Below are 26,376 nucleotides of genomic sequence, written 5' to 3' on the forward strand. Positions count from 1 at the left end.
TTGGGGGGGAAATTGTAAAACTCAAAATCTTTAAGCCACCAAAAAAAAGGTCCATCCCCTTGATCCATAGATTCCACTTTAAAACTCAAATACTTCAAAGTCTCAGATACACTTAAAATATTGATAGCAGCATTGGGAACAAAGATATTGGTTGTACAACAGCTAAGCAAATGAGTTTAATCTTATGCTGTAAGACATGAATATGATGAAACATAAGTACTGATGCAGAATGAATAGCAGAACCAAGAAAATAGCATATAAAATGACTGTGACAATGTAAATGGAAAGAATAGTCATAAATTTGGCAACAAAGAGAAGTAACACACTTGAACCCCACTGCTTTGAAGATGTGAGAGGTCCATAAGAGAGGTATGCTACATATATCTACAGTTTTCGTGAATTCTTGATCTTTTACTTTTTTTAAAATTTTTTCTTTTGAAATTTTAAATCTCATTTTTCTTTTTTCCCTTTGAAATAATTTGTTATATGGGATGACTTTCTCTGGGAGAAGGGAAGGGGAAGGCTACTGGGAGAAATCCTAGTGTTGTAAAAAATATAAACTGTTTTTAAAATATTTATGGAGCATAACAGTTCTAGATGCTCAGTAGGGGGTTGAGTTAGATAAATAGATCATCATAAAGATTAGTGATAATTGAACCCCTGAGACCTAATTAGATCACAGAATGAACTATTATAGAGATAGATGCCAAAGTTAGATGCTTGGGAGATACCCATATCAGAGGTTATTATTTGTATGTAGCATAGGAGAATGAGAAAATTGAGCCAGAAGAGAGCAGCAAAACAAAGTTGAAAAAGGAGGAAGTAACCATCTACAATCAGAGACTGGAAAAGGGTCTAAAAGGATGAAGATGCAGAAATGATTAGATTTGGCAGATCACTGGTAACTTTGGAGAGAGTAAAGTAGGTGAAATGATGAATTTGCAAGCCAGACTTCAGGAAGTTTAGAAGAGAGTAAGAGAAAAGGAAGTAAAGGCACATGCAAATGACTTTGTCAAAAATTTAGCCATTAAAAAGAGAAAGATGCAGAGCAATAGCTAGTAGGGATGATCAAAACAAGTGTGAGGGGTTTTTTCTTTGTTTTCTAAAGGTAAAGGATACATGATCATATTTATAGGCAGCAGGGAAGCATCAAGAGATAGGGCAACACTGAAGAGTGAAATAATGGATAGAGCACAGACCCTGGAGTCAGGAAAACCTGGTTTCAAATCTGGTCCTGGACACAATAATTAATTAGCTGTATGATATTGGGCGAGTCACTTAACCCCATTGCCTTAAATAATTTTTTTTAAATGGGGGATAATAGAGCCATCTTTTAGAGAAAATATAATACAAGATTACTTATGCATGTAGAGGTTTGCCTTAGCATAGAAAAGGGCCACATCTCATGTGAGACCAGAGAAGAGAATGTATCCAAGTAGCATGAGGTCAAGAGGAAGTTCTTTGCAAATGACCTCCCTGTTTTCAGTGAAGTATTTAGAAGGGAAGGTTCTCAACTGAGGGATGACAGGAAAAAGAACACAGGAAGTGTGTGGAGAATTGAAAAGGTTTGGAATACAGTGGTGATTGGGATGGTGAATTGCTCAAGGATAAAGTTGAGGAAGTTTTGGGGAGTTCTCTGTGCCAATAGAATCACAGGCCTAGTGTCATTCTATCCCATCAAGAGATTTAGTAGAAAGGCTCTCAGTATGTTGAGAAGACATGAAATCTACCCTCTTAAGACATGGTTTAAATTTAATGTCAGCAAGCATTTGTGGGATAACAGATCCATTGAATCCTATGGCTCAAAGATTCCACTAAAGAAATATTTTGAGGGACAGTCATCTAAGGAAATAAACCTGCTTTTTCTAGGTAGGGCCCTAAAAAACAAAGTTTAAGACTGACAGGGAATGTCCAGCCTGCAGGCCATATACGACCAAAGAAATCATTTAGATCGATGCTCCCATGGCAAGCACAGGCAGAACTCGAAATTCAATAAATCTACAAGTCTTTAGAGTGAATTAAGTAAATGTTTGACCAGATATAGCAGGCTAAGTTTTAAATTTTGTGTGGCCTGAAAATGATGTTATAAATATCCAAATGGCCCTTGGCAGAAATAAGGTACCCCCCCCCAGCCCCCAGTTTCCCAAAGAGGGTCTTGCCATCTTGTTACAGAGTGTGCTGCATGTATTAATGTTTGTTGAACCTGAATAGGGATCACAGGCTCTGACCTCTGAGCTTAAAGTCCAAATCCATGTGAAATATATGCCATACCCTTTCCAAAGAGATGTGAAAGGCAATTTTATGTGGAGGGGAAGGATCCCTCCTTACCCAGCAAAATTATGCTCTATTAGTCATCTTTATAAGGATTAGGCAGTCCTTTTCATTCCTTTGAAGATGGGATAACCAAAGCTTTCTGAGTTGCCCAGTTTTATTTATCTGGAGGATCTGGCAGTAACAATGATGTTCTAAGTATTGCTAAACTGGACTAAGATTGACTCTTCCCTCCCTTCTCTGAAACTTGCTGGTTTATCCTGCTCATACTTCAGACATAAAAAGGTGATGTATCTGCAGTGAAATCAATCACCAGAGGGGATTTTAAGAACCTATTGGTGCCCACTTATCAAATTAAAATTAAAGATAATCCCAAAATGTGAATGTCTAACCCAGACAGTCATCCTAGTTGAAAGTCTTTGAAGTTAAAAAAACTTAGAATTTTCTCATTGCAGGCCTAACTTTTACACTAGGAGAAACATGATCGCACTTTGGACTTTGTCTTCACTTGAAACTTCTCAACCTCCAAGATCTTAAAAGCAGAGGCCCCCTCCCTGACCTCCCTCCCTGCTTCCCTACAATAGCTTCCTTAATTTGTCTTTTACATTTCTCTATGCCCTTGATCTAGAGTTAGTTCCTAAACTTTTCCCCTCTTCCCTAGTCTTAACAGCCCTCTTATGGCTTCCTGTAACCTCTTACCCTAGCCTGGATTCTATGGCCTTGCAAGATATCCTAAACTTCTATGCCTTTATTTTAGGTTTTTCTCACTTTGCAAATCCTGAGGCCTGCTCACACACCCTGCCCAGTGAGCAATAGTGTAGAAAGTTCTGAAACTGCTGACATGACTCATTACATCTTTGTGTTATTTTACTTGAACTAGGTCATGTGCATAGTTTTGTTTCTTCCTGTTCAGACTTGTCCTCTTTTTCCATGGAATTCTCATTGCAGATATACTATAGTGGTTTCCCATTTTCTCTTTGTGGATTAAGGCAAACAGAGGTACTTAACCACTGCCACTTAGACTTGCCCAAAGTCACACCCCCAGTAAGTGTCTGAAGTTAGATTTGACTGCAGGTCCAAGACTACCTGTTTCTCATTGATTCCTTATCATTAGCTCACCATTCCTATATTTTTCTGAAACAAACTGACACTTCCTTAATCCTCTGTGGGTTGTTTACCCCCATTAGAATCTAAGCCTCTTGAGAACAGGGCTTTTATATTTATATCCCCTGCAATCATTCAGTAAACATGTATTAAGCATCTACTGTGTGCTAGGTACTATTCTAAGCATGTTAGCTCAGAGCTTAGCAAATAGTAAGCACTTAATAAATGCTCTTTTCTTTCATTAACATTCAATTTTCTTACTCTCACCAGAAATTTCCTATTTAGAAAATTGACTGACCTGCATGAGCTTCCCCAGATATGTTCATAGACATCTCAAAATATACTAAAGACTGTCAAAAGTTGTATCTTTAAGCATCTAACCTTCCCTCTGAGGAGAAGGTATTCTATGGCATGCTTCTTCCCTCATTCACTCTTTTCCCCACATATTCTTTCTTTCCATCTCACTCAACCTATAAATAATCTCAAATCTCCCCTATCTTAAAACTTGTTATTCAGTCATGATCAACTCTTCATGACTCATTTAGGGTTTTCTTGGTAAAGATACTACTGGAGTGATTTGCCATTTCCTTCTTCAGGTCATGTTACTGATGTCCAGGAAACTGAGACAAACAGGGGGTAAGTGATTTGTCCAGCTGGTGAGTGTCTAAGGCCTGATTTGAACTCAAGAAGACTGGTCTTCCATACTAGAGGTCTGGCACTATCTACTGTACCACCATGCTTCCTTTATCCTAAAAATCAGCATCAATCATTTAATGACTTAATGTCATTAAAAAATAGGTACTCAAACCAGAAAAACACTGTATACCCTAACAGCAACATGGGGGTGATGACCAACCTCTATAAACTTGCTCATTCATAGTACAACAGTCAGGGACAATTTTGGGCTGTCTGCAATGGAGAATACCATCTGTATCTGGAGTTTGAAAAAAGTTCAAGGACTATTCCCTTTAATTTAGAAAAAAAACATATCTTATTGTCTGATCTTGCTATCTCTTATACTTTATGTTTCTTCCTTAAGGGTATTATTTCTCATCACTCAATTTGGATCAGTGTACAACATGGAAACAGTAAAGACTGACAAACTGCTTTCTCTGGGGGGGAGGGAAGTAAGATGGTAGAAAAATTGTAAAACTCAAAACAAAATCTTTAATAAAAAAGAAAAAATAGATGCTCAATAAATTTATTGAATGAAAAAAATTAATGAAATTGTTCATTTCCATTCAGCACAAGGCTCTCTGACTCAGATGTGGTCTTGTATTTTTAAGCTTCTTAATGTCAGTAGCAGATGTCTTCCTCACTTAAATCTAATTGACCTGCAAGTCATGACATCACCTTCCCAAAATCATAGTCCTCTTCAAACAACAATTAATCTGTGAGTAGTACTAGCTGCCCGACTGGGGACCCCATTGACCAGTTCCAGTATGGTCATCTTCTACCTTTTTTTCATTCCTTCCTTTTTTCTTTCCTGCCTGCCTGCTTTCCTTCCTTCCTGCCTTCCTATTTTCCCCCTTTCCTCCCTCCTCTCTGTATACTTGGGAAATCATACCCTTACCTGAGATTGCTTTGCCCAAAGGAATCTAAATTTTGATCAAAAGATAATGGGATTTACAGTTGAGGTTTCTTTTTTAAGAACCTTGCCTTAATTAGTAATCACTGGCTGTCCAATAACAGATCCCAGCCCAAGCCTCATATGATTATTGTTTGACTCTGATGACTCAAGAGAGTATAAACAGCAATTGTTTCTGTTTTGGTTAGAGACCCCCTAGGGTGGTCTCACAGATTTATTTTTGACTAGGTAAAAGAACATTCTTGACCTCATTTCTTTCTTAACTAGCCTTAATCTCTGAATGGGCATTGCCTTAATCTGAGACACTTTAAAGACCTTAATTAAAAAAGACTCAGGCCTCCCACTGTATCCAGGGCCATCTCCTGTCAACCTGAATTATATCTTGTCCCTGGATCTAAATGGTCTGGAAGAGAGAGTGATGCTGGTGACTTTGCACAGTCCTGCCTTATTTAAATCCAATTCATTTCCAAGTCATGACTCAGTTTTAGGATATTATAATGTTTGTCCTTCATTTCAAGGAAGACCACAACATCAAGAGAGTGCTGCCATGAGAAGCACTTGAATTGGATTTGTATGAGGGAGTGTTGTAGTAAGTCACCAGCCTCTCTTTCTCCTCCAGAGCCATCTGGGTCCAGTAGATGCCTGGAGATGGGTCTGAATATTAGGCAATCATGGTTAAGCAACTCATCCAAAGTCACATAATTGGTGAGAGTCATGTATCTGAGGTTGGATTCAAATTCCCATCCTCCTGACTTCAAGGCCAGTGTTCTATCCACTGCACCACCTATATTATTGCCCTCTTCCAGAACAACTAGACAATCAGATATCACTGACCCTGTGATAGAGGATCAACATCACCTTAGACTGTAATCTTTGTACAGTATATAGAAGTGTAAAAATGAGGTTTGAAAATGTTTTTGGGTGTGTTTTGAGTTCGAATGTGACGAATTCATGAAAGGACCACCTCTGACCAAGAAGCATTTAGGGACAAAAAAATATATTTAAGAATTATGCGGAAGAGAGAAAAAAAAAGTAGGCTGATCCTCTGGAGAAGGGAAGGGAAGAAATGAATAAACAAAAGGACAGAAGGAGCAGTATAGCAGCCCCATCACCTAACAGAAATAGCATAGAGAAGGGGAGAAGTAAAAGGGAGAGATTAGGGACAATTGCAACATGAGTCAATGACAGCCCAACAGGGGCATAGACGTTTATATAGAGGAGCAGGCCATGGTATATGTGCTGGGAGAAGGATAAGGGAGGAGTTGGAGAAGGGGTTAAGTTTACTTCTATTATGTGAGTGGATTTACTTCTCAGAAGGACTTTAGGTATTTCCTACCACCTATATCCAGTTTTTGAGAGATCTCAGGGTGGCTTTGGGAAACTTTTATCAGTATCATCTTCCCATGGAGGAATACATGTAGTTCATCATCATTAAGTCCCTCATATTTTACCCTTCTCTTCCATACTCTATGCTTTACCTGAGTCCTGTATTTGAAGGTCAAAGTTTCTGCTCAGTTCTGGTCGTTTCAACAGGAACATTTGAAATTCCCCTGGTTCATTGAAAGTCCATCTTTTCCCCTGAAAGAGGTTGTTCAGTTTTGCTGGGTAGTTGATTCTTGTTTGCATTCTAGACTCTTTGTCTTGCAGAATATATTTCAAGCCCTAAATGTGGAGACTCCTAAATCCTGTGTAATCCTGACTGCAGCTCCATGATATTTGAATTGTTTTGTTCTGGCTGCTTGTAATATTTTCTCTTTGACTTGAGAGTTCTGGAACTTGGCTATAATATTTCTGGGGGTTATGTTTTGGATCCCTTTCAGGAGGAGATGAGTGGATTCACTCAATTTCTTTTTTTTTTCTTTTTTTCTTTTTAGTTTTTCAAGGCAATGGGATTAAGTGGCTTGCCCAAGGCCACACAGCTAGGTAATTATTAAGTGTCTGAGGCTGGATTTGAACTCAGGTACTCCTGACTCCAAGGCCAGTGCTCTATCCACTGTGCCACCTAGCCGCCCCGGATTCACTCAATTTCTATTTTGCCTTCTGCTTCTAGAATATCAGGATAATTTTCCTGTAGAAATTCTTTAAAAATGAAGTCAAGGCTCTTTTCCTGATCATGACTTAGCCAATAATTTTCAAATTGTCTCTCCTAGATCTGTTCTCTAGGTCAGTTTTTTCAATGAGATAGTTCATATTTTCTAATTTTTCATTTTTGGGGTATTGTTTTCTTGTTTCTTGATCCCTTGCAAAGCCATCAGCTTCCTTTAACTCTGTCCTACATTTTAAGGAGTTGTTTTCTTCAGAGAACTTTATCTTTCCTTTTCCATCTGGCCAATTCTGCTTTTTAAGGTAGTCTTCTCCTCATTAACTTTTTTTTTAGTTTTTTTTTTTTTGCAAGGCAGTGGGGTTAAGTGGCTTTCCCAAAGCCACACAGATAGGTAATTATTAAGTGTCTGAGGCTGGATTTGAACTCAGGTCCTCCTGATTCCAGGCCAGTGTTCTATCTACTGTGCCACCTAGCTGCCCCTCATTAACTTTTTGAACTGCTTTTACCATTTGACCTAAACTGGTTTTTTACATGTTTTCTTCAGCCTGTTTTTTGGATCTCCTTGACTAAGCTGCTGACTTGGTTTTCATGTTTTTTCCTGCATCTCTCTCATTTCTCTTCCCAATTTTTCCCTCTACCTTTCTTACTTGATTTTTCAGAATCTTTTTTGAGCTCTGCCAGATCCTGAGCCCAGCTTCTATATTTCTTGGAGTCTTTGGATACAAAACCTTGGACTTTTTTTCATCTTCTGAGTGTGTTTTGATCCTCAATGGAACCAAAGTATTTGTCTATGGTCAGGTTCCTTTTTTTCTGTTTACTCATTTCCCCAGCCTGTGCCCTAGTTTGGGGGTGTTTCCCAAACTTTTGAGTAGTATTGGGACACCCCCATAAAGACCTCAGTTCTTTCAAGGCCTTATGAGAGGCTCTGACTGCTCTCCTGGCCTGTGTTTTGCTCTATGGGTGGCCATAAGTACACCCCTCTGCCCTGGAGCTGTGAGGAGGGTCCCTGCTGCTCTGCTATGGTAATGGGGGGCCAGACTGTGACCAGGGTCTGAATATGGACAAAATGCCAGAGTCCTGTCCCAGGGACAAAGGAGAAACCTCAACAGTCTCCCACCACCACCTTACCTTCTGTGGGCTGAGTGCTCTGGTAGGAGCTGGGGGGAGGGTTGAGGGAGGGCTCTCTGCTGAGCAGCTCCACAGGCCTGCTTTTGTTTCCTGGATCTGGGCTGTGCTGAGGGTCAGGCTGGCCTGGGCTTTGTAGTCATTCTAGCAGAGGTTTCCCCACTGATCTTCGAAGTTGTATTTGGTGTTCCCCGGGTTGGCAGGTCAGGAAAACTGCTTCTGCTGCTCCCAGAAGGCTGGAGCTCCTTTGCTCAGGAGGGATGATCCTTGCTATGCTTCTGCCCCCTCCAACCCTGTGGAACAGAGCTTTCCCATGATCTTCTAGGTTACCTTGCTTGGGGTTGGAGAATTGCTACACTGAAATGCCCACTTTATGTGGGTTCTGTCTCTCTAAAATTTAGAGTCATAATTTTAAGTTTTCTGGAATATTTTGAATAGAGTTCCTGGGGAAGGCTGTTTTCATGCTGCTATCTTGGCTCCACCCCCCAGGAAGAGACTTTTTACATTGAAACTAAGACAATTTATATTTCAGTAGGGTCTACTTGGGTGTATTTGAGAAAAAAATTTTCCACAGTGGGACAACTTATCTCCACAACAATGGAATATGCTGGATGAGCCTGATGATATTTTTCCTTAATATGTCCTCTTCAACACCTTGAAGATTGAAAGCTAAACAGAGCCTTACCCCATACAATCTGGCACACAGACAACATTGGGGGAGGGAGAGACAAGGAGAGTCAGTAAAGGGAACTGGACCCCAGACCTTCACGAGTTGAATCATGTGGTTTTTTTTGTTCTTTCAAGACAGTATATTGTCCTGAAGGGTGATAATGGGAGGAAGCTTGCAAGGGTTAGTGGGGATTCAATTATCAGTGAAGAAATCACAAGGCTCCCCAAATCAGGCATGTAAGAAAAGCCAGAAATTTTAATTCATAAGTTTCTGCAAAGAGCTAACAAGCTAATTCCCAAAGTTCTTTAGGGAGGCAACAAGGTAAGCAGCAAGGTAAAGAAGGTGAGTTTTGATAGAAATACAAAGAAGGAAACTGTTACAAACTGGAACATCAAAGATAGTTAAGCAGGTAAGGGGGAGGGGAGAAAAAAGATAGGAATAGCCACAACAGGAGAGTAGCTGGGTGAGGATTAGCAGAGATCCAGGATCTTGGAAGAGAAGAAGCAATACTTTTAAAGGAAATCTAGCCCACTTTCAGTCCTGGGAGGAGTCAGGGAGGGTCAAAGAATGTCACCTCAATGTGACTGGAATTAGGCATACATCTTGGCAAGCTACATGCCAGATGGGTGAAGGAGGAATGGGGAAAGGGGTTGAGTTTGCTCCTAGTATTTCAGTGAACTTATATTTCAGAAGAGGTTTAGGATGAACAATGGGGAGGAAGTCAGAGGTCCACAGAAAATGGCAGACGAGTACAGATAATATTTCTTTAATATTATAGGAAATGCCTAACAAATATTTCCCTAATAGTTCTCCTTTATCCACCTAGACTATGAAAATGGGTCTTTTCTGCCTCAAGTCTCAAGTTTCTCTCCACTCCATCCTCAACACAGGTTACAAATTGATTTTCTTTTAAATACAGTTCTGGAGCTCAATAAACTCCAGTGACTCATTTTCTTTTGGATCAAATATAAAGTCTGGTTTGGTCCCTTTGATCCTAGGATCAAATGAGATAATATTTGTAAAATTACTTTCTAGCATATGCTTAATTTTTTTTATTGCTGAAATTTAGAGCCATGAGTTATGGCAGAACTCTTGAGTGCTGCCCCAACCAGATTAAAACGTAATTGGGAAACATTTAAAAAAATGTGTAAAAATACAGGACAAGATAGGTGTTAATTTAAAGGTTGGTTGCTTTTTTTTTTAAACCAATATGGGGCATTAGATGATTTAATGGTGAGTGCTGGGTCTGGAATCAGGAAGACTCACTTTACTAAGTTCAGATCTGACCTCAGACATTTACTGTGTGAGACCCTGGAGAAGTAGTCACCAAACCTTGTTTACTTCAATTTCTTCATCTGTAAAATGTACTGGAGAAGAAAAAGACAAACTACTCCAGTATCTTTGCCAAAAAAAACCTTAAAATGGGATGTCATAGAGTCAGATAAGACACAACAGCAACAACAGGCAAAAATAGGGATCTGTTTCTATTTGGGTCTCGTTTACCACTTGTTTACCTGAAGCCTTCTCTCTAATTCTTTCCTTTCTGTCTCAGACCTGGGCAAGAGACCCAAGATCCTATTTAACTGATAGCTTCACTAGGACTGGTTCATATCCTATTCACTTTTTGAAAACTTTCCACAGAAGGTACTCAGAAACTTGTTTGATGAATGGATGACTGGATAGATGGATGAGTGAATGAATGAATCTCCTCCACTTAAGTTCCCTTCCAAGTGATTCAGGGAAAAGATGTAGAGAATTATGAATGCAGCAGAAACAAAAATCTGTTAAATCTTGTTAAATTGGGTGAAGGTACCCCACTCTTAAGATGCAAATTGACTACCATTGTTTCATTGTTTAATATAAAATTTGTATCCTGATCTCCTCAGGCTTCAAAACCCTCTACCTAATTCCGGGTGGGGTAAGGGGTAAGGGAATTCACCATTTGCCCTCTGGATAAGGGGCAAGACATAAAAATCTGGGTTGGACCTCCACTCAAGGCCAGTCTTCTCTGACTCTCTGGCTGAGTTAACTCTGCTGGACTGTTCTGTTATCTCTCTCTACCTATCACTTTCTTTTGTGTTGTAGCTTCTTTTAATAAATATTTTCTTTCCACACTTGCATTTCCAGGTCTGAATCATGATTCCTCACAGGCAGTATCAAACTCTATCAAGCAGCTACACAAGGACTTTCAGATTATCCTCTGATAGTGAAGCTTAAATTTTAGAAAGTATGAAAACCTTTTCAAGTCCTTTTCAGCTCTAAATCTGTGATCTTAAGGAGAACAGACTGATGACCAACTGTGACTGCCAAGGGCTGGCTAAATTAGTGCACTAATCAACCAACCAACCAATCAATTAAAAAGCATTTTTGACATTTTTCAATATATCCATTAGGCATTAACGATGGAATCAGAAATGAAACAATTCCTGCTCTCAAAAAGTTTGTTCTACCATGGGGAGATATCATGCATATGATATTTTTTGTATGTACATACAAAGAGTCCCAAATTAAGCCAAATGTAATTTGTTTTGTTTTTGTTTGTTTTTACAAGGCAGTGGGGTTAAGTGACCTGCCCAAGGTCACACAGCTAGGCAATTACTAAGTGTCTGAGGTCATATTTGAACTCAGGTCCTCCTGACTCCAGGGCTGGTGCTTTATCCACTGCACCACCTAGCCACCCCCCACCCCATGCAATTTCTAAAGGGATTGGTTAACCAAAGATAAAGTGCTGGACTGGAATCAGCAAGATCTGGATTCAAATTCAGCCTCAGACACTTACTAGCTGTGTGACCCTGGGCAAGTCACTTAATCTTATTTACTTCAGGTTTTCCATCTTTAAAAATTAGTTGGAGATGAAAATAGCAAATCACTCCAATATCTTTGCCAAGAAAAGACTAAATGGAATCAGAATTGAACATTATTGAAAAAAAAACCCCAATATCGAAATCCAGACTGACCACAGAATGAAGAATTTTTCATTCCTAGCAACTCTTCCAAGTCCATAGGGATTGAGAACCTTTTGTGTGAAGAGAACCCCTACATCCTTGAAGTATTGAAGAAAGCCTGTGTGATTTAGTTTGCATTTTGTCAAAGCAATGAAACCAGCACTCCATCTAGTGACCAAAACAGTGTATAAGTTTTGGATCTTAAAACAAGTTGAGTGTGATTAGTATTTTGCAATTACATTTTATGTGGTTTCCAAAAATATATTGAAGTCATATTCAAAACTGGCTCAACACACACACACACACACACACACACACACACACACACTTCTAAAGGAAGACTTAATAAACTTAAAATGGAAGAAAATAATGAAAATGAAACTCTAAAGCCTTCCCCACCTAGACCGACTATTGTCCCCTTAACCACTGTTTCGAAAGAAACAACCTCATCAAGGTAGTTTAATTTGCAACTCTTTTGTAAAGGGCAGTGAAATCCTGGGAAAGAAGTATAGCCCAGAATGCCCTCAACCAACATCTATTAAGTATCTCCTTTGTAAGTACACTGTTACACATTAGTAAAACCTTGGGTTCATATGGATTTTATTCTATAGTCAGACTTTACATAACCAGTTCAGTTTAACTAAGACCTAAAATGCTACTGACTCTTTCCCTGAAGTATACAAAAGTATAAAATGACAGAATATCAGAAATGGAAGCTGATCTTATAGTTTAGGAGGAATCTTCTCTGTAAGATCCCAGTAAGTTGCCATGAAGTCTACTTGAATATCTCCAATGAGTGAGCTCATTCTTTCTGTAGCAGTACATTTCACTATTAGGTAAATATAAATATATAATAATAAAATAACATAACATTTATGCACTTCCAAGTTCTAGTTGTTAATACTATTCAGAAAACCTTTATTAAGTGTTTACAATTCACCAGGGTGCTAGCCACTGAAATCTGACTATTCAGCTCCTACCCAATGAGCCCTGTCAAGGATCTAGCAGAATAACAGTATAACAATCACATTCCAAACTGCTTAATGGGTTATAAAATGCTTTGCTTCTGACATCCTGGTGAGGAAGACAGTAGAGATATCCCCAATTTACAGATGAGGCAAATGAAGCAAGTCAGAGACTGATAAGAGTCTGGATTTCAGACCAGGTTTTATAGGACAAAATTCAGTGACTTTACCATTAAATCACGCTAAATCCACTAGTCTAATGTCTCTTCTATAGTTCTTCAACTGTGAGATGATATTTCCCCAAGTCTTCTATTTTGCAAACTAGTTCATATTTCCTGTGATCAATCCCACCCAATATTAGATGATTTCTGGACCCCCCCCCTTATCATCTTGTATGGTTCCCATTTGGTTGCATGATTCAGTCCCCAGATGCATGCTCAGTTAACTTCCAGGTCATTTAGTCCCTTCAATTATTCCTAAGGATTTAGGATGCATCTTTCTTCATTTCAAGGATTAAGAGATTAACATGTTATACATTGCTATAACCTTTTCTAGATTTAAAAAAGCATGTCAATAGAGAAATAATAGAGCTAAAATGGGAAGGGACCTAAACAGCACCTTATTTTACAGATGAGAACAATGAGGTCCTGAGACATTCAGGGATTCACCCCTGGTAGGTTTGGGTAGAGTCAGATGTCTTGTTGCTTCTAGTACCAGACAGTTATCCTATCTTCTGGGAGTCTCTTTCTATGTGTAAAATGAACTTGTAAATAATTCCTACCTTTCTAAGATAGAACTTTCATGCCCTAGCTCCTTACCTACCTCTCTAAGGCTACATAAGTCATTTCATCTCTAAAAAGTGAGGATAATCACAATACTTGCCAAAGTATTATAGGGCCAAAGGGGCTTGGGGTCTTTAGGGAACCAATCAGGCATATCCTCAGGAGGCAGTATCTTCTCGATTCTTTCTCATCCATCCCAACCTGGCTTACCTCTTGAGGATCTTCTGTGGCTAGTCCATCAATTTTACTTCACCCATTACTCTCTCTGGAGGAAGGGAGGAAAGGGCAAACAAAAGGGTGAAGAGCAAGAGAAAAGTGGAAGGAGAAAGAAGAGAGTATAAAAGCATTCATTCACTCTTTTCCATTTTCCAGAATGAAGTGCAAGAACTCTTGTCCCATTGACCACCAAAGCAAACCAGGCTGCAATACTTACTTAATTGATTTTCTATCAGTATCATATAGAAGACCATGATAGCTTGCCATATCATTTGCAGAAACCATCTTCATTAAGAAGAAAGAAGAAAGTGAACATTTAAAATTTAAGCAATTCTAAGTCATTTTTTTAAAAAATCAGTTCAGTGTATATGTTTAATCTGTATCATTGCTTATCTTCACAACAGGGTGGAGGGGAGCAAAGGAAAGCACTGGAAACTCAAAATTAAAAACAAATGTTTAAATCTTTTTACATATAGAAATTAATGTTTTCCCCCCAAATCTATCCAGATTTTTACACACACATATATACAAACACATTCATAGTAAGCATATATAATGTAGCCTAAGTATGAAGTCACTTGAGAAGCTGAATTTTTCTTGAACATACTGTTGGGTTTCATATATAAGTAGAAAAAGCAAAGTTGCCGGCACACAGAGCAAGGTTTGAGGAAGGCTTGCCTATAATTTTTTTTCCAATTTCTAATATCAGACTAAGTGGATACTTATATATATTTTACATGAACTCTGAAACTGTTCATGTTTAACAATGATGATGATGATGATATTTGTCCTTCATTCTTGACTTGAGGAAGTGATGCCATTACAAGCAAGTGGATTGGTTTGGAGTGAGGGGCTGATGTACTAAATCACCAATCTCACTTTCTTCTCCAGAGATACCTGGATCCAATGGTCAGAAATGGATCAAGACAGCTACAAAAAGGGCAACTAGGTGGCTCAATAATACAGTACTGGCACTGGTGTCAAGAGGACCTGAGTTCAAATCCGACCTCAGACACTGAAATAATTCTCTAGCTGTGTGACCTTGAGTAAGTTACTTAATTCCATTACCTTGCAAAAACAACAACAACAGCAAAAGATGACTGGAGCTGGTCCTGGATGTGAGGCAATCAGGATTAAGTGTCTTGTCCAAGGTCACTCAGCTAGGTAATATTAAGAACCCCCCCAAAAAAACCTCAAGAAAAATAAAGTTTAAAAAAAGTATTTTTCAATCACTATTCAGATATCATCAGCTTTTCCTCTGGGGATGGATAGCATTCTTTCTCATAAGTCCTTCAGAGTTGTCTTGGAAAGAATTCTGGAGAAAACTGCTGGATAACTCAAATGAAGGCTGAACTGGGGTGGCAAATCTGGTTAGATTAGGAAAAGAGAGCCAGAAAACTGGTAAGGATACATCATCAAGATTTATTTACAGGGGCAGCTAGGTGGTGTAGTGGATAGAGCACCGGCCCTGGAGTCAGGAGTACCTGGGTTCAAATCCAGCCTCAGACACAATAATTACCCAGCTGTGTGACCTTGGGCACACATGTTAACCCCATTGCCTTGAAAAATCTTTATAAAAAAAGATTTATAGAGGGGAATGCTAAGTGGCACAGTGAATAGAACCCTGAAATCAGGAGAACCTGAGTTCAAATCCAACTTCAGACACAATACTTGCTTAACTGTGACTTTGGGCAAGTTGCTTTAAAGAAAAAAAATTATTTACAAGTCAAATTTATAAGAAAGTCGAATCTGAAAGTACAAATTACTTAGCAAGTTTTTGTATGGTTGTCATGTCATCACATCATAGATGAGGAAGAAAAAGTGAAGGAGGAGAAGGAATGTAAATAGTGCTGTAGTTAGTACAAACTTGGAGAGGTGATGTGTTTTAAGGATCCCAGTCTTGGAGTCAGAATGATCTAGGTTCAAGACCTACCTCTCACACATTCAGACTCTTTGACTATGGAACATATTGTTGATTGAGATTGAGTTGCTTAAATTCATCACCCTCGACATGTGATCATCTGGTATCAGCCCTAGTGAAGATTGCCAATAAAGTGGAACCCATTCATCATCATCAGGGGAGCCTGTCCCACTTTTAACAGATGTTATGAAATTTTACTTTGAAACTGGTCAAAACTGACCTCTTTGAAACTTATATCTTTTGTGTCTAATTCTTTCTTCTGGGGCAAAGAGAACAAGCCAAATCCCTTTCCACATGACAGGCTGTAAATACTTGAAGGCAGTCAACATGGTTCTCCTAAATCTTCTCCAAAGAGTAAACATTCCAAGTTCATTCAAACAAATCACGTGATTGCCAGTTTTCCTCACCATTTTGGTCATACTCCATGGAGCATGCCTTAATTATTTGTTAATGTCCTTCCTAGATTTGGGCACCCAGACCTAAACACAACACTTCCTTAGGTGGACAGATCAGGTCAGGTCAAAGTACACTTCACTTGTCTCAACACTCTGCTTCTACAAGTACAACCAAAAAAATTCTTTAACTGAATTTTTTGTGTGAGATTTTAAGGAGGGTAGACTGATGACTACCTATGACTGCCAAGGACTAGCTAAGCTAATGCATTAATCAACAAACCAACCATCAGTTCAAGAACATTTCTGAAGGGTTTTCAATATGCCCATTAGGCATTAAGGATACAGAGAGAGAGAGAAATGAAAGAATTCCTGCTCTCAAAGAGCTTGTGTTCTACCAAGGGAGGTAACATGCATATTATAAGTATGTACACAGAATCCAAAATTAAGCCAAATACAATACTAAAAGGGACTAAGAGATGACCCAGTGGATAGAATGCTGGGTCTGGAGTCAGCAAGAACTGAGTTCAAATCCAACCTCAGACATTTACTAGTTGTGTGACCCTAGGCAAGTCACTTAACTGTTTACCTCAATATCCCAATCTCAAAAAATGAACTGGAAATGGAATCCTCTCTAGTAGCTTAGGAACAAAACCCAAAATGAGGTAACAAAGAATTGAATATGACTGAAAAAAGACTGAATGAACAGCATTAATATCTAAATCCAGACTGGCCATAAAATGAAGAAATCTTCATTCCTAGCAACTCTTCTAAGTGCTAGAGGGATTGAGATCCTTCTTTTTGATTTTGTTATATAAATATTTTATTTCTTTTTCTTATATACAATAGTAGTCTCTATCAATCATTTTTTTGGTAAGGTTTTGAGTTTTACACTATTTCCCCTGCCCTCCCTTCCCTCTCCTCCCCCACCACAGATAGCAGCCTGATAATCTTTACATTGTCTCCCTGCTATGCACTGATCAAAATTGAATGTGTTGAGAGAAAAATCATATCCTTGAGGAAAAATAAAATATTAGAGAAAGCAAAATTATGTAGTACATGACAACTTTTTTTTTTTAATTTAAGGTTTGATCTTTGATCTTTGTTTAAACTCTACAGTTCTTTCTCTGGATACAGATAGTATTCTTCTCTGTCACAGATACCATAAAATTGTCCCTGATTATTGCACTGATGGAATGAGCAAGTCCATTAAGGTTGATCATCACTCCATGTTGCTGTTATGGTGTACAAAGCTCTTCTGGTTCTGCTCATCTCACTCAGCATCAGTTCATGCAAATCCCTCCAGGCTTCCCTGAATTCCCATCCTTCCTGGTTTCTAATAGAACAATAGAGTTCCATCACATACATATACCACAGTTCCTTAAGCCATTCCCCAATTGAAGAACATTCACTTAATTTCCAATTCTTTTTCATCATCCCTTCAGGGTATAGACCCAGTGGCAGTATTGCTGGATCAAAGGGTATGCTCATTTTTGCTGCCCTTTAGGCAGAATTCCAAATTGCTCTCCAGAAAGGTTGGATGAGTTCATAGCTCCATCAACAATGTATTAGTGTCCCAGATTTCTCACATCCCCTCCAACATTGATCATTGTCCTTTCTGGTCATATTGGTCAGCCTGAGAGGTGAGGAGTGATACCTCAGAAATGCTTTAATTTGCATTTCTCTAGTCAGTAATGATTTAGAGCAATTTTTCACATGACCATGGATAGCTCTGATTTCCTCATCTTCAAATTGCCTTTGCATATCCTTTCACCATTTGTCAACTGGGGAATGGCTTGGTTTTTTTTTTATAAATTTGACTCAGTTCTCTCTATATTTTAGAAATGAGTCCTTTGTCAGAAACACTAGGTGTAAAAATTGTTTCCCAATGTACTACATTTCTTTTGATCTTGGTTAGAGAGGCTTCATTTGTGCAAAAGCTTTTTAATTTAATGTAATCAAAATTATCCAGTTTGTTTTTAATGATATTTTGAGATCCTTTTGTGTGAAGAGAACCCCTATACCCACCATCCCATATCCTTGAAATGTTGAAGGAAGCATGTGTGATTTATTTAATATTTTGGCAAAGCAATGAAACCAGCACTCCATCTAGTGACCAAAACAGCATATAAGTTTTGGATCTTAAAAAGAGTTGAGTATGATTAGTATTTTGCAATTACATTTTATATGGTTTCCAAGAACATATTGAATTCATATTCAAAACTGGCTCAACACACACGCACACACACACACACACATACACACACACATGCACACACAGACTTAAATTAATGAAAATGAAACTCTTAAAGCCTTCTCCACCTAGACTTAGCAACAGAAACAAGCTCATCAAAGTAGATTAATTTGCAACTCTTCTGTAAAGGGGCAGTGAAATCCTGGGAAAGGGTTGAAGATTAGAATGACTAAACCCTGGGATTTCTTAAAGTCTTAAGGATACAACAACATCAATTAAGTATCTCCTTTTTAAGTAGACTGTTAACACCTTAGCAAAGCCCTGGACTTATATGGGCCTTATCCAGTCAGTCTTTACATAACAAGCCCAGTTTAACTAAGACCCCAAATGCCTTTGACACCTTCCCTGTAATTTGCAAAAGCATAAAATGACAATGTTAGAAATAGAAGGGATCTCTAAGGTCATCAAACTGATCCTATAATTAAGCAGGAATCTTCTCTGCAAGATCCAAGTAAGTTGCCATGAAGTTTCTACTTGAATACCTCCAATGATGGTGAGCTCATTCTCTCTGGAACAGCTTATTTCACTATTAGATGCATATAAATATAATAATTAATAATAATAATAATAATGAATAATAGATAACATTTATGCAACACTACAGGTACCAACTACTATGGTAAGGACTTTACAATGGTTACCTCATTTGGTCCTCATAACAACCCTGGAAGATATGAATTATTATAGTTTCCATTTTACAGATAGGGAAACTGAGGTAAACAGAAGTTAAATGACAATTGTGAAGTATCTGAGACAGGATTTGAACTCTTCTTCCTGACTCCATGCTCAGTGCTCTATTCACTGTATCACCCAACTCTAAGTTCAAGTTGTTAATTCAATACAATTCAGACAACATTTGTTAAGTGTTTACAATGCACCAAGGCACTAGCCACTAAGATCTGACTGTCCAACTCCTACCCAATGAGTCTCATGAAGGATCAAGCAAAATAAGAGTATACCAGTAGAAGCTCGCATTTCCAACAGTTTAATGGGTTACAAAGTACTTTGCTTCCAGCATCCTGGTGAGGAAGACAGTAGAGATATCCCCATTTTACAGAAGAGGCAAATGAGGCAAGTTAGAGACCGAAACTAAGTGGCAGAATCTAGATCGCAGACCAGGTTTAATAAGGCAAAATTCAATGATTTTTCCATTAAACCATACCACATCCACTAATCTCTTCTATAGTACAACTCTTCAAATATGAAGATGGTGATAATATTCTCCTAAATCTTCTCTTTGGCAAACTGAGTGTCTAGATTTCCTGTGATCAAGCCCCCTCAGTATGAGGTGATTTCTGAATCCCCTCTTATCATCTTGTATGGCACCCATTTGACTCCACACTTTAGGCAGTCCCTAATTGCATGCTGAATTAACTTCCAAGTCATTTGGTCCCTTCAGTTATCCTTAAGGATTTAGGATGCTTCTTTCTTCAAGAACTAAGAGATTAACTTCCCTAGAGAACTGAGTCCAGGACAGAAGCATGGTTAATAGACAATGTAAACAATGAATTTTGCCCTTTTAAAATATACATATTTTATATATTTCTGTACCTCTAAGAACAGAAATTTTAAAAACCACTTTTTTCTATATTTCTATATAAAATATAAAAACTTCCTGATAATTCAAATTAGCAATTGTAAAAGTGAATTTTGTCTTTAAGAACAGATAAAAATTTGAATGCAAAAATGTCAACTCAAAAACAAAGGCTTGTCATCATATTTGCCCCATGCTCCATGCTTTGTAGATCTTTAGAATAACTGATAGGGTACTTCTTTTACTAGAATATCTGATGCTCTGCTCTACCCTCACCCCCCCCCCCATCCTGGGTTAGGGAGGATCATATCCTTCTCTCATCAGAAAAACCAGAGGTGACATTTCAGGTCTCACCTTCTGATGGTCAAAACTATTAAAACATTAGTATAAGGCTTTATTTGGGAGGGGTTTGACTCTCTAGCTAGATTCTCACCCCACCCCCACCCTCACACACATCCAGGCCTGTATAATCAGCAACTTAGAGAAATATCAATAAACATGTATATTAACCTAATTCCTTTTGCTCTTTAAGGATCAAACTTTTTGTCTCTGATTAGGACAAACTCTAGAATGTTTAGTGCATTTATTTTTACATGTCCAAACTCTGGGAGAATGCTTCCTCGTTTTGGGAGAACCTTTCCTCATTAATTGTGCTGTGACTCAGATTTAGACTAAACAAATTAGTATACCAGATCTCCTCTTTAACAAGTTGTGGTGAGTACCCTTAAGGTAATTTTTGCCTAGAATCACATCTTTAAAAAGGGGCTATCTTTCTGTCTTCTTCTCCCCTCCCAATTTCTTTGCTCTAACCTCTTTCCAGTGGCTGTTTTGGTCAGGCCCATATTTCTCTAGGCTTGCTCTGATGATCAAAGACCATATGTTTTGTGTAGGTTCTTCCCTGGAAGAGTGCTCCTAAAAATTGAATAAGGGTCTAAATTCAGTATTTCCAGTGCTAGTACAACTAAAAGATGACCCTAAATTATGACCCCTACTGGGTTTTTGTTAATCAATCTTAATTTGGCTTGATCTTAAAGGAATTAGAACTATAAATGTCTAATTTACAATCTCTCATTTTTAGAAGTTTGTTTTCCTTTTTTTTCCCTTTCTCCTGTTAGCTTCCTTTTTCCCCATTCTCCTACTTTTCCTGTTGCTGAGTGGCTGCCTATCTCCCCACCTCCTTAATTAGGCAGTTAGGCATTTTGTCATCTGTTAAAGAATTTCATGGGGAGCCAGAAACCTCATTAATGTGTTCAACAGGAATAAAGTAACTGCATGTCTCCTAAAATTTTTATAATCACTAAAAATCTTGATAGGTTTTTTTTTTCCCTGTAAGGATTTGTCCCACAAACTAAATTTGTCCTGTATTGAGATTAGGAATAGACAGTACATGTATCTATCTCCTTTTGGGAGAATGAGAGATTTGAGGCTTTTGATCACTTGAGTTTTGTGATATGCATATTAATGAAGAGAATCCCCCAGATTGGGAAAATAGGATTCTAGTAAGACCAAGGCAAGTTATGTGATTTGTAAAGGGAATAATGAGATCCATTTGCCTGGGTGGTAGTGAGGATCACATGATTGTAAAATGCTTGGCATAAGGCAAATGCTATATGAATATTAGCTGCTTTTTATTATCTCTTTAATTAGGTGTAATTGATTCATAACTTTACATGTTTCTTTTTAGTAAATACAATGCTCTTGGTTTTGTTTTGGATTTTTTTTTTGCAAGGTGGTGGGGCTAAGTAACTTGCCCAAAGTCACACAGCTAGGTAATTATTAAGTGTCTGAGGTCAGATTTGAACTCAGGTTCTCCTGACACCAGGGCTGGTGCTCTATCCACTACACCACCTAGCTGCTCTGTAAATACAATGTTCTTGAGACAATTTTCTGTATAAGGTAATATGGAAGTGCATTTAACTAAGTTAGAGTAATCTGATTTGATAATTAATGAAATTTGTTTCAAATTTTAAAATATACAATATTATTTATAGTATTATCAAAATTCTCAATTGTCTGATATTGTGAAATTTGGCAAAAATTGTATCAGCTATGATTATTATTAGTAAGGGCAATTTATCTTACATTCTAGGTATTGTGAGATTAGACATTGTAGTGTTGAAAACAAAAAGAGAGAATGAATGGGTTACAAAGCTGTTAGTTATGTTATTCCTGATGACCATGTGAAAGAATTGTAAACTTCCAAGTTTTGCCCATACTAAAAGGAATTTCTCTTAAAGTTATTTGGCTATTTCTTATGAAAATTATGAGATTGGTAACTGAATTATTTAAAGTTATTGTTTTGAATAAGTATTTACATAGGTATTATATTTTTAAACTTGCTTTTGTATATATTTGTATATGTATACACATTTTTAAGGTAATGGAATTAAGAGTGACTTGCCCAAGATCACACAGCTAGGCAATTATTAAGTGTCTGAGGTCATATTTGAACTCAGGTCTTCCTGACTCCAGGGCCAGTGCTCTATCTGTTGCATCACCTAGCTGCCCCTTACATAGGTATTATTTTAAAAAATCTTGTTTCAACTCTGGGCAAGAGTTCTCAGTTTGTCCTGCATTTTCCTTCAAGGAGTTTTTGGAGCTGTTTATATAACATTTTATCTCTCTCTCTTGCTTTATATTTTTGAATCTCATTGCCAGATGACTTAAGACAAACTTGTAAAAGGACTTAACAGAAGGGCAGGTATGATAAAGATCTAAAATCTTAGGTTTAGGGTAGAAGAAGGTTTTTGTTTGTTTGATTATTTGTTTTGGGTACCCTACTGGAAGTAATAAGGGTAGCTGCCATCTCTAGTTGGGACATTGGCACTCTGCTGTATCTGTAATTCCTAATTAAGAATGTCTTCTAGATTAGAAAGCATCGAGTAAGCTTTTTCTTGTTTTCTTGGAAATATTTAAGAATTTATCAGAAAATGCATGATGTATATTTTTAACAAAATATATTGCCTTATATCCTCTTTATTTTCCCAGAAATTTAAATTTACTTTGTATATTCCTCATTTGCATTCCCCATTACCATCACTAGTTCCTGATTACTTTTGGTATTAAGACTCTAATTTTATAATTTTGAGTCTAAATACAATAAAGTGCAATAGTGTTTATAAGCAAGTGTTCTGGGCCAAAAAGTTCCCAAGATTTTGAAGAAAATTATTTTTAGAAACTAAAGCTATGGTGACCATTAATTTTTGGAATTATAAAGATTTTGTGTACCTTTCTGCTAATTACTAAGTTGCCCCCTTACACTGTTTGAAATGATCACTGTGCCTGCTGCTTGAATGTCTTGTTAGGAGCACAGTGCCTATCCCAGGGTCTGTGTTAAGCTGTTTGTAGCGTAAGGCTGGAGTGCTGTCTACTAAAACAGTACTATCTTAAACAAATTATGTAGTATATAATATTTTCTAATAAATTCTTTTGACTAAAAAAAAAGAGTTCTCAGTTTGTAGAATTCTTATAGAAATTCCTGCAAAATATGAGGGTGCAATTTTCAAGCCTGTTTTATCTAAGGAGATTTTATATATATATCTATATCTATATTTAAGTTAATTTGACAGTTTACTGTTAGCTAGCCAGTGCTAATAGTTCAAATGAGCTATCTATATAGAATTATTTCTAGTGATATATTTAAAAGCAAAAAAAAGTAAATTTTAAAAATTTGGTAAAGTTTATTATTGTTAAGGCTAATTTAAATAGATATCTTCTCTCTGGTTTAGAGAAACTAGGATTTTTCCCTATTATAAACCCTTTTGGCTAAGGGATGCTATTTAGAAATTTTGTGGTAATTAGGGATTTGTTTTTGTTTTTTTAAAACTTTTGAAATTTATTTATGATACTTAAAGCTAAGATTGAATACAAAAAGATACCTGTCATTTTTTAAGTTAAAATACTTTTAGGAAAATGTTTAAGTGTAGGGAAAAGCTTTCTAAATGTCTTTTCTGTAAAATTTTTATCTATTACCTAATTCATTGCAATAATAATTCGATATTGATAACAATTATGTCCATTCTACTGTGATTAATGAGACTCTGGGACCCTGCATTGTTGAGTTCCCCTGTCTACCAGGGGATTCATTCAGCTCAGGAGTGTGTATACTCAGGTGGGGGTGCTAGCAGGACAACTATCAAACAGTTCTTATAGCAGAAAAACCACAAAATTAGCATACAGGATAAAAACAATGATGTAACTCTAATTTGGGCAGGATGTAACCCAGGTCAAGAAGTTTAGAAACAGGGCTATCAACAAGTGAGACCAGTTGCATTATCAAATCAGAGTTCCAGAGTGTTACACACTTCAGGCCCAATGCCTGAAGAGGGTGGGATGTTGAAACCATTTAATTATCTTATCAGCTGTCTTTTTAGGAATCAAGTCTAGCTGGGAGGCTTCCTGGATGTCTTTAGCCAATTTGTCTTCAATACCAAAAGACACAGTAGAATTCCCAAAGAATCCATTAAGGTGATTCCTAACTTTTTTCCCATTCCAATTGAGTATCATTATATTACAGCCTGGTCACACAAATTGGCACGTAGCCATATTCACAACTAAGAAAGTATCTCTAAACCCTACCATATCCAATTCATCTCCTATAGAAACTACTGTCTCTTTTCAAACTTTCTAACATTAGCAAAAATTGTTTATCTAAGCCTGTTTTGGGAAGCCCAAACTAACATTTTTACTTAAGTTTTTACTAAGTGCTTGAATTACTTCAATTTGTACATTAGATATAGACAGGGCAAGTGATACAGAGGAAGCTATGAAAGATACAAACATGGTAACTCCAACTACAAAATATACATCTCTTAAATCTCCAGATGGGAGGTTCTCCTGTCATTGAATTAATTCACAAAAAACATGACCAGCTCTGGATTTGTACCATTCTTTGGCTTTTAATATCTTGAATGTGAAACCCACTCTCTCACTTAGAGCAAAGATAGTTTTTAAAATAAGAGACAAACAACAAATGATCAATATCATAATTACAACAAAGCTGAAAACATAAATAATACCATGTAACCATGTACCAATTACAGGTGGAGAAGAAAACCAATCATACAATTTCTTGCTCAAATCTATGTTTTCTTCACTAACACAAATTGTTCATTACAAAAGTTGCATTAATGAAATAATAAAGATTTTCATAAAGTCTTCTGAGCCTTAAGTGATCTAGTAACATTTTCTGACAATTCTTTTTTTTAGGTTTTTTTTTTTTGCAAGGCAAACAGAGTTAAGTGTCTTGCCCAAGGCCACACAGCTAGGTAATTATTAAGTGTCTGAGACCGGATTTGAACTCAGGTACTCCTGACTCCAGGGCCAGTGCTTTATCCACTATGCCACCTAGCCACCCCCTTGACAATTCTTAAGTATATTTTGCTTCTATCTTTTCCTTATTCATCACTTCTTTACATACACATGCGCAAATAATGCAATTGTAACAGTCAATATTATTTCCCCTCTCTTTCTCAGCAATGATAAATTCCTCTACATGGGGTGTGAAACTATTTAAGCCAGAAAAATTACACCTAACTTTTCAACATTTCTTCTTTGATATTTCCAATAGTAACTTTGTTATATCCCAAATGAATTTCAGCTTCCCCTATCAAAACAACTTCTGTCATACTTTTCTCTCCATAGTATAGCTTTGAATATATATTCAGTTCCTTTTGCAGTCCCCAAATTGTTCATGATGAATATAAGCATCCCAAATTGTTCTATAAGTCAATGTTGGGCTTTCCTTTTGTGTGATCTGTCCTTCTTTCTCTTCTTATGCTTTCTTTTTTGATTTCTTAAGTGTAAGTTATTCATTTTCTGTATTACTTGATCATCTGGTCTGCACAGGCTGATGTTCCTCTCTGACATCCAGTTTCTCCATCTGTGGACAAAACAAAAGCCTATCTCAACCCCAGGTTAGTAACTGATCAAATCTTTTCCAATGTCCATCTTTTGTATCCTTCCACATTACTCTATGAGTACTGTTTTAGGGGTGTATATTATGTTATCTATGGTAATTTGTGTTTTTCAGCTATGGTTTTACTCTTATCATCCAAAGTCAAATAATTAATGAATACAAAGCTTTAAGTGTGCCCAATATCTGCTCCCCCACAATCCCCCTTTTCTGTTTATGTGGGAACATTTTTAATGACCTATTCTTCCTCTCAACTATAGGCTTGATCTGTGGGATAATAAGTAATGCCTGTAATATGTTTTACATTGTAATATAGACAGAATTGCTTAAATGCCATAGACGTGTATTCAGGGCCATTATCTATTTTTATAGATTTTGGTATCCCTGAAAAACAATGTAATATATGATCAATCACACCTTGAGTAGCCTCTGAACTTTGTACTGTTGCCATTATATATAAACTAAATGTATCTACAGAAACATGAATAAATTTCATTTTTCCAAAAGGTGCATAATGAGTCACATCCATCTGCCACAACTCATTAGGAGCCTGGCCTCTAGGATTCTTAAAATAATTTGAAGGGATAGATAAATACCCCTTTGTGGACAGAATTTTACTATATTCCTAGCTTACTCTCTGGTGATTTTAAA

General features: G+C 37.3%; 1 long non-coding RNA gene across 1 annotated transcript in view; it reads left to right on the plus strand.

Annotated features, from left to right (window-relative positions):
* Nucleotides 1–26,376, plus strand: part of LOC141518375 (uncharacterized) — a 149,169-nt gene continuing 122,793 nt past the window's right edge. Inside the window, exon 1 of the long non-coding RNA XR_012477172.1 lies at nucleotides 1–25,726. This is a non-coding gene — a long non-coding RNA (uncharacterized LOC141518375). The remainder of the gene's footprint in view (nucleotides 25,727–26,376) is intronic.

The sequence above is a fragment of the Macrotis lagotis genome, chromosome 3, assembly GCF_037893015.1.
Source record: "Macrotis lagotis isolate mMagLag1 chromosome 3, bilby.v1.9.chrom.fasta, whole genome shotgun sequence".
Classification (NCBI taxonomy): domain Eukaryota; kingdom Metazoa; phylum Chordata; class Mammalia; order Peramelemorphia; family Peramelidae; genus Macrotis; species Macrotis lagotis.